We start from the raw sequence: 10,000 nt of genomic DNA, 5'->3' as shown, positions 1-10,000 counted from the left end.
ATGGAGATTTCTTCATCCTCGTGCCAGTCTGGTTCACATAAAGGCTCCATTTCCTCTGATAGTTCTGCTTTGAATTTGTACAACTGTCCACTACATACCACACCAGCAAAAAGCCAAACGGCGACGATGGAGCGCTTGGCGGCTTTCTGCAACAGCGGCTCCCTCCCAATGCACAAAATGGATAGATATCGGTCAGCGGCAATGACTGTCAGCGTCCATATGGACGTGCGACCAAGAAAAATGGAATCAGCTTGCAAAGCAATGTTCCTAATATTCCCCATATCCAACAGTCTCCACAAAGAAAATATGGGATCGAAAAAGCCGAAGCTGTCATGACATCGACCAGATCAGCAGCAACTGTGTTGACTAAAAGCCAGTTGAACGGATTTTTGAGGATGTTACCGCGCGTGCGCACAATATGTATGATAAGCGAGTTAGCGACAAGTGCGAACAGGAAAATGATGACATAAGCACCAACTATCGCTATCTTGGTTACAGCATTGGCTTCTTCTATTTCTTCTTCGTTACCACCTTCCTCATACTCCAGGTCATAACTCGCTGTTGCGTTGGACGTGTGATTTAAGTATTCCATATCACTTCCACAGGCTCTAAAATAATAAAGGAAATACTTTGAACAAAGTTACTTTTTTTCAGTTTTCTGAGGAGGAACATTTAACTAATAGGGATTTGGTATACTTGCCGAGAGGACTAACGGACAAGCAACTTGTTTGTTGTTGTTGTTCTTTTTGTTGTTGCTGTCGTAAGCTAGTCATTTACTTTACGGTGACCGTCTCTTTGATACGTCTCTGCCGATAAAAATCAACTAAACAATTGCTATTTCGACAAATTTAACAGTTGTCGTTGTATGAATGAAAACTGTAGAATTTCTACCCGAGTACAAATCATGCATCCTCCTGCTTCTTGACTTCCTAAATATTTTGATACCCTAAATATTTTGATTGTTTACTAGTTAGCATTCATGTTATGATTGCAGAAACTCATATGAACTAAACTAAGACGTCATGATATCTCCACTTTTGGACAAAGAAAAAAAGAAAAGATAAGAATTCAAAAAAAGACAAAAGAAGCTGTTCTTGAACAAAAGAAAAAAGGCTTAACAGTTTTCAGGTCGTGCACTCTTTAAGGCTTGTTAACGGTATATCAGTTCGACCAGATCAAGAAACGGTTGGACGGGTAGTACATTATCTCGAGCAGCTGCCTATAACAGACCGGGGTCGGCTTGTGGTTGGGCGAATTGGTAGGGGTGCTGCTCTGAATTTCCTGTGAATGTGACACCAGCGGTTGGGTGCTGTTCAGATCTTGGTAACGATGTTTCCACAGCCACCGAACGCCTACTATTTCTTCGCTATGTACGGTTGCCACAAAGGGGTCGGCTCTTCAGACTCTCCTGTGGGTTTGGCACATTGGTAAGGGTTCTGCACCGATTTTCCTATGAATGTCACACAAGCGGTTCGGTGCTGTTCAAATCTTGGTATAACGAGGTTTCCACAGTTGCCGAACGCCTACTATTTCCTCGCTGTGTGCGGTTATCACATACACTGACAGCACATCAAAGTAGTTTGATCCTCTTCTTGCAGACTGCTTCACTCCAGGTGCTCTCATTTGGCTTTTTTTAACCAAACATAATGATTAGGCTGTATTCTAGGGTGCGGTTTACACTTGGTTACAGTACCAGGCCTTGTTTTTCGCTGGCGCAATGAGCTCTTGCTACAGATTCTTCGGAGATACTGTTGCAGGTCTTGCGGTTAGCGGAAGCAGATTGCCTGTGCGTCTGATGAATAGTCTTTGAGCAGGAGGGGAGCCAATACCATCATGCACTAGGTGTATTGCATGTGATAGTTAAATAAGGCCAAATATGGATCGAACTTTCCGACGACTGTATTCTTCATGATACGTTCTCAGATCTTAACTGCACTCTCTTGCTTTGAAGGTTGCGAGGCGAAGAGGTAATATGCTGCGAATGCTAGTTTTTAGGAAACTGTGAAAAATAGGCACAATTATATTGTGTGTTATTGTACGAAACGACAATCTCTGGTATTCCATTACGGCTAAACTGCATTTCAATTTCTCAAAGCCAATTCTGAAATCTGCTACTGACTCCTGTCAAACCGTAGCAGGTCTGTTCCAAACTTTTGCCATGGCCTTAGCGGAATATTCTATGGTATAAGAGGTTCTTGAAGCTGCTCTGGCTTGTACGAGTTACATACTTCACACATGGGAATGAAATATTTCGATTCAGCATTTATCCGCGGCCAGTAGGACACTTGCACTGGATAGATAACCTTCGATACCCAGGTGGATGAGACTAGTGAGCCGTGTTCATCACCTCCTTTTTTAATATTCCAGATGGTACAATAACGCGGTAAATCTTGAACAGCAAACTATTTTGAACAATAATTTCTCCTTTAAAGAAGAGTTCTTCAGCTTGAGTACTTGGCCATCCCTTCAGGACAATGGAGATAAGGACTGAAGGTCACTCGGCATCGCAGGCAAGGGCTCTTCTGAAGTCATTACTGCGTGAATCGAAGATGAGCAAATCATGAACGACGGAGAAAAATTTCCTCAGCGCATTGCAATACTCTCTCATTGGTACGGGTCGTCCACATTGCTTCCGGCATTGGGTCAGACATAATAACTTTCTCTCCCATTAACGTTAGATCGCTGAAGGCTAAATAGCATTTGCTAGGGACGCTCAGGAGAAGGGGCAAGGTCTTTTTGCAGATAGCTTCTGGAGCTTGATGATTTGTTTTGCCCTGAAAAATCATAGATATGTATAGATATGAATCAAACCTCTAACATTGAAAACACTACGGGGAGAGGTTCTTTATAAAATTGAGCGTAGCGACCCTTGTCATTAGGGTCAGAGCCATGGAGGCAAATTCAACTTCTGACTTCCTTGGAGTGGGATGGGCCAAAATCCAGTAAGCTAGTCATCTGTTACTGCTTGAGTGATGTCATAAAACTTGAGCACTGCAGTTTCACATTCGAGACCCTTGATGTTCTGTGCAGCACCATTGCAAACTGGAAGCCAGCACCGCTCGGCGTCTCTAGAAGGAGCAAGGATGGCACAGTCGGTTAGTGCGCGGCCTTGGTGCAAGAGGTCCTGAGTTTGATTCCCGGATCTCGCATCCTTGCTTCGACTTCTTTCCTTTCCGTGTAGCTACGTAGCTTTAAATACCCATAAAACGGAGCACCGATGGAGAGGGGGGGGAGTAAAATGAGCGCACCGTCGACCTCAGGTTTGTCAGTTGAATTACTGTTACGAGTTATCGACGTTAAATATAGTTGCTTTACTTTACTTTAATTTCTAGCTTAAAAACGACAGAAATTCCGATACACAGGACAGCTGTGGAAGAAACTTTGCAAGGTAATTGTCAATGCTAAGAAATCTTTTTAACGACCTCATATCTGATGGGGTAAGCATGTCTCTACTGGCACGGACCGTGCTCATATGCAGTTTGCAAATGACCCACCAAATGTACTTTTGACACGAGGAGCTTGAATTTATGAGAATGAAGAGTCAGTTTAACTTTCGGCACCTTTCCAGGAATGCGGTTAAATTCTCAATCATCAATGACTGCATCGGCCACCGTATCTCCAAAACCGCACACAAGAAAACACCGCAATAACTTCCACTCTCCTGAGACTTTCGATTTCTTCCTATAATTTCCACTGACGTACCTCGCGCAGAGAAGAAAAACCCAATGGTACCCTCAACCGTCAGCGAAATCTAGAAAATGGGGTATTCAGTGTAGTGTAATAACTGGAAATCTCCGAAAGCTTAACCTGCAAAATCCACTGAAAACTTTTGCCTAGGCGAGAAGGGATCTTTGGAATCCAGCCATACACGAATTGAGTAATCTTTTTTGCGGCACAGTTAAAACACTTGATCCGCTCTGAATCAGATGGCTTGCCGACAGGCAGCAACACCCGCATGTAAGAACACTTTTTTTCAGGTTTAAGGCTGATGGTGTTCTTATTTGAGCTTATTTGTGCTTAGGGAGAAATCAGCCTGAAAGTGTTTTTAAAATGTTCTTAAAGTTGCTTTCAGAAATACTTCAAATTATGTATTACTAGAGGTTTAATTAACAACAATGCTGTTTTGAAATAGATTTTATAGTTTGTAAATGGTCCTGAACATCGTAGTACTTTGATAGAAGTTACTGTACTGTACTGTTTCCTTATCCTAATACCCTTTTCCCTTTATATTAAGAACATGTTTTATTTATCAGGCTGAATTTGTTCTTATTTGTATGGTGCTTTATTGGCCAAATTTCAGCCTGATGTTCTTAAATCACTTGTTCTTATATGCGGGTGTTTATTGTATCTGGTCATTATCCAACTTCTCTCGCACTTCCTTCATGGCGTTCCTCTCTGGGCAGGCGCACTCTACATGGATCATAATGTATCGCATTCAGGACTTGCATCCTTATCCAACATGATACTGCATCCTCCAGGCGAAGCAAGACCTTGAAGCACAGGTTTGTTTTTCGTGGAGTGGATATCGTCCTGAATAGAAGCGTCACCTGCCATCTCTGAAGCTCGTGTAGGAGCAACTTGACTTTAATTGATAGTTTTATTGGCCTCATCTCAGACGAAATCACGCTTACAAAGGAGCTTTATTCAAATCCTGCAATCTTTTACACCAAGAATCAAACAGTCGCGAACGAGCGATTCGCGGAAAGTTCCATAACCACTGAGTTCTCAGACAACTTCATCAATGCTGCTATGCAACCATTGAGCGACTTGCTCACTTTTGTACGTTTCGGTTGGAGCAGGAAACGAAGCACGTAAGGATTTGCTGGAAACTGACCTTCCCATTTAAAAGTTTCCGTCCTTGCAAACAACAGTTAAAAGACAGCCGGGCAACACGAACTTTATCCACCTTCCTATGATTGCCAGCTACCCGTTCATAATATTTTCCACTCTTCGCGAAACGGTTTCCAGTTCTCTCACTAGATAAATTCAACGACCATGGAACTTTGGCTGCGCGGTCGTCGAGAGAACGGCCATTCAGAAAAGAACTGAACCAAGACTATAAGTTATAAGCTCTCAGCTACCAACTGCGAACAAATCTAAAACCTTTCAGGAAACGCCGTATCCACATTCGACTCTGTAAATACCAGCGGGGTTAATATTTCGCTTCTGACACCAAGTCAGTTATGATTTCCAAGACTCAGAACAAGAACCGGCCGGCTGGTCGGTCAAAGTCACATGATAAACATATCACGTGGAACACCAAACTGTGAAATCATAACTGTTTCGTCTTACACTACATAACAAGTCAGCATCTGAGTACAATTATAAAATCGACAAAATGGTCCTTTTCCTGATTCTCGATGCACGGCGCGCTTCGTTGGTAATCTTTTTGACGGTACTCTGGCTTGCAGCGGGAACTTTATATTATTTGATAAATCCCAATTCTCCAAGTTTTATCAAGGGAATGAGCCATTGTACCCAATTTGTTGACTACCTAACAGGACTGAAAAAGTTAACGTCTATTGACAAAATTGTGGCAGTCATTTCTTTCGTGTTTTGATAGCTTGTATACACAAATGTCTTGTAACAGAGTTAATGACATGGCTGAGGCAATCATGACTGCTTTTGTCTAAATCTGCATGAAGGGAGGACGTCTTGTTAGCCGTAACGTCAGATGATGTTTCAATATATCGTAAAAATCTTAAAGGTTGTGGTCCCTCCTTAGAACTGTAGCAGTTTTGAGATTTCTTGCTAAGACCTATTTCAAAGCCCTCCATACTATGGCGTTTGACAAACGGTTCGGTTACTAACATAAGCCTTCTTCAGGGGTAATAAAATATATAACGAAGTGGCAAGTGTATTTAAAGTGGTGTAGATGCTAATAAAAAAAAGAATATATTATAAAATCAGTTCTTGTCCAATAACGCCAAGGCCCGGTACTCTTGGGGCAGGTACATGTCATCATCGCGGTTGAGCGGACTTTTTGCATGTGTTAATTTCCCATGCCTCTTAGAGGCGTCGGGTTCGCCAACCGGGACTGATACGTAATATTATAGACGATTCCCACGAGATAGTGTAACTGTAAAGAATGTTCGGCGACTGCAGATTTCTTTTCCTTTTGGTGTTCTCTGAGCCGAGTATTGAACTTCTGTTTGGTCTCCCCGATGTAGAGTTATCCCTCCTTAGAACTGTAGCAGTTTTGAGATTTCTTGCTAAGACCTATTTCAAAGCCCTCCATACTATGGCGTTTGACAAACGTCACTCCAAAACCTTGTACAATACGGGCGAACTATCCCGTAATCGGTTGGGAACGAACGTGTTGCTCGTGTTGTCGTCAAATTTAAACTTAAAATTTGGTGATTTCGCGTTGTTGTTTTGTGGAGCACGTCAAAGAAACGCACGGAAATTCTTGCTGCACGATTATTTTTCCTTTTTTAACCAAGATTCTTGCTTCGTGGCGTTGTTGTTGCCGCACCCGTCGTTTAGCCTTAAACTCCCTTGAAGTTAGTGAGCGGAGGAGACGACTGAAATTCAAGATAGGCGGGAAGTCGACGGGCGAGCGTTCTGCTCAATTGTCAGTGTATGCAGTGACACGTGACGTTTTTGGAAGTGAACTTGTCTTCTCGGAACCACATTTATATTGATAAGTATCTTTTCTTCATTAGGTTTCTTATGAACATTACTGGCCACAAGATTCTTCGTTCACACTCCATATTGAGAACGTTATATTGACATTTTCATTTGAGAAACGTAACGCCTTTGCGGGCGCGCGGGATCATATATCATCCCGCGCGTCCGCAAAGGCATTGCTGACGCAATGTTTCGCGAAAGAAATTTTTTTAAAAAATCCTTTTTGGGATTTTCGCTGAAGTCGATGAATCGTTGTCTCGATTATTTGGAGGGTTCAAGGTTTAAATATTTTTCTCTGGATTATCGCCCGAACACTCCAAGCTCGACAACTCGCGTGCCGTCGTCCCATTTTTTGCCTTAATGCGACATTGCTGAATATACTAATAAATTTACTTTCAAAAACTGTTTTGTAACCAGGTGGAACCATGGTAAAATATGAAAATGTTACACTGGTTAAAAAATATTATTGAAAAAAGATCTCGAAATCCCAACGTTTCGGCTACTAACATAAGCCTTCTTCAGGGGTAATAAAATATATAACGAAGTGGCAAGTGTATTTAAAGTCGTGTAGATGCTAATAAAAAAAAGAATATATTATAAAATCAGTTCTTGTCCAATAACGCCAAGGCCCGGTACTCTTGGGGCAGGTACATGTCATCATCGCGGTTGAGCGGACTTTTTGCATGTGTTAATTTCCCATGCCTCTTAGAGGCGTCGGGTTCGCCAACCGGGACTGATACGTAATATTATAGACGATTCCCACGAGATAGTTAACTGTAAAGAATGTTCGGCGACTGCAGATTTCTTGGGGTGTTCTTGTTCGACCTCCTTTTGGTGTTCTCTGAGCCGAGTACTGAACTTCTGTTTGGTCTCCCCAATGTAGAGTTTGTCGCAATCTTTGCAAGGAATGGAATAAATTACCCCGCGCGTTTGATCTTTTGGAACGGGATCTTTCGGCTTGGGAAAAAAGTTACCAATGGTCTGGTGTGGTTTTAAGGCGACTTTGATATTATAAGTGTTCAAAACCCGCTTGATCGTCTCCGTTGTTCCTTTAACATAGGGTAGGACGCAGAAACTCTTCACGTCTTCCGGCGCGACTGCTATAGACTGCTGAGGTGACCGCGTTATATATTTTATTACCCCTGAAGAAGGCTTATGTTAGTAGCCGAAACGTTGGGATTTCAAGATCTTTTTTCAATAATTTTTTTTAACCAGTGTAACATTTTCATATTTCACCAAATTTAGTTTCTTTTTCATAACTGCAATTTTTGGGAAATATATGTAAAAAACTACAGTCACTAGGCAGGTCTACAAACTATTATATCGGTCACAAAAGCGATTCAAATATCGGCTACACAAGTAGAGGTGCTTCCCAAACAAAAAGTGCTCAACAAACACCTTTGGGTTGACAGATTTATTTCTCAGCTGTCAACTTTGAGTTGCCACACTATGTCTGTTTGGGTGCGATGAACCGTCTAGCGATCTTATTCCAGGCTTTTCTTTTCTTTTATTCCGTGGCTTTTCTGACATAGTCAAAATTCAATTAAAAAGAAATACCAAAATAGCTTAATACTTGCCCATCTCTACATTTATCTGTTTTTCAACTTTTTTGCTCTACTATTCGAATACGCTCAAAGGTCTTTTTAGATTAAAGGCACTGGTTGAAAACAGAAACTCTATTAAAAAAACAGTTAGTAAATTGTCGTTTTCGTATTGTCTCTTTGTCGGTTGTTTTAATGTCTCACACCATAAATTCTGGGCGCGCGCTCACATCCCAAACTGTTAACCGCTATAGAAAATTGCCCTAGGTCTTACGCATCAACTTCACACAACAAGACAAGACAGGACTACTACTAAAGCTTTAAGCAAAAATGTCGATCAAGTCAAAAGCATAGACTGACTGCTATTTTTCTCGAATCTTTTAAGTCGGTCTTCAAACTCTTCGGAACGTTTCGACGAAACTGTGTGGACGGTTTCTTAGTGCCGACTCTACAGTACCACATTTGATAATAAAATGAATACACTTAGTAAGTGTATTCATCTCATTTATCAACAAATTTCTCCAACCTAATTGGTCCAAGTTTTGTTGGCCTAACATTTGAGACCATTAAATTAAATTGAAAAGATGCGCAGGCAATCATGACTGATTCCAATGAAGCTGTTTTTCATTGTCAATCTAGAAAAACTGGCACTGAGCATGCAGTATTCCAGTAATATGTTACTGCCGACAAAAGTGAATTAAAAGATTAAAAAGTCACTGATCTGAGAAGGCTGATAGCTACTGAAAGAAAAGAACACGTCAAGAATTATGTCTTAAGGAAGATCTGATCGAATGCAAAACTGCAGCTGCATCGAAGCAGTGGCAGCTGACTCCACTGACTTAGTTTATTTTCAGTCTTTCTCAGGACGTCTCAGCTTGTTCTCGTCGTTGTATGAAACACAATCGACTGCATCGGCTGAATTTCTTAAAGTCCCTATCAGGCGAAAAAGACTGCGATTAGGAAAACTGGGACAGGAAGAAACAGTAGCCTCCGCCTTGGAGTTGCCGAGCTTGACTTGCAACCGTTAAATGCACGAAAATTCCGACTGAATTGCGACAAGAAAAAAGATGCTTGGAAATAAATTATTAAATTATTGAATTAACAAATATTGCGTACGTAATAACGAAACTAAAAGGGGAAAAAAAGGACAAACTGAATCCGTTGAAGCATTTTTCTCACCTTTGTTAATAATGAGTCGAATCTACCGTCGCTGCAATACTGAGTCACTGCCAACTGATAAGGCCTTTTGAATGTTTGTCGTATGTAAACCTCATCATTTATTCAACGGCAGTGTTAATGTATGTATTTTGTGGTGACAAATCTCAATAAACTAAACTAAACTTAATTCTGATGTTTTTTTCTTTCTTCCGCTAGAGCGGTTATAGATCGTTATACAATTGGCAGGTTAGCTGAATTAGTCCGTCAGTGTTAAAAGAATGTAAACTTCTAAAGAAAGGTTCGTCGAGACGATTCGTCGAGGTGAACAATAAGACTAAACGGAGACGGGAAGCTCGTGATTGTCGCGTGGATCTCTAGTTTCGGGTAATTTTTCAATTAACACTACTATAACAACCACATCAAATAAGAAAAATAATTACTTTCTAAGTTCGTTAAGAAGAGATCAAATTTCCTGCGATCTCCTTAACTTGCTGGGAAAATAAGAATGAAAGTCATTTATCGGTGTCCTCACATAGAGCAAATCTGGGAAATTTCGTATTCCTGGCATAACGTTACAAATTGACAGGGGATCTAAGAGTTTCAATAAGGACTTTTTCATATTTATTCTTATTGAAAGCTTGTCGTTTTGAGAAAAAAAATGACAGCATCTA

The 10,000-nt window shown here is 41.0% G+C and overlaps 1 pseudogene; it reads right to left on the bottom strand.

Annotated features, from left to right (window-relative positions):
* The window catches only part of LOC138042944 (prolactin-releasing peptide receptor-like), a 10,700-nt pseudogene extending 1,285 nt beyond the window's left edge, over positions 1-9,415 (bottom strand).
* Between the last annotated feature and the right edge of the window lie 585 nt (positions 9,416-10,000).

This window comes from Montipora capricornis, chromosome 3, assembly GCF_036669925.1.
Source record: "Montipora capricornis isolate CH-2021 chromosome 3, ASM3666992v2, whole genome shotgun sequence".
NCBI lineage: Eukaryota > Metazoa > Cnidaria > Anthozoa > Scleractinia > Acroporidae > Montipora > Montipora capricornis.
Note: the sequence above shows the minus strand (reverse complement) of the source record. Positions and strands in the feature narration are given on the sequence as shown.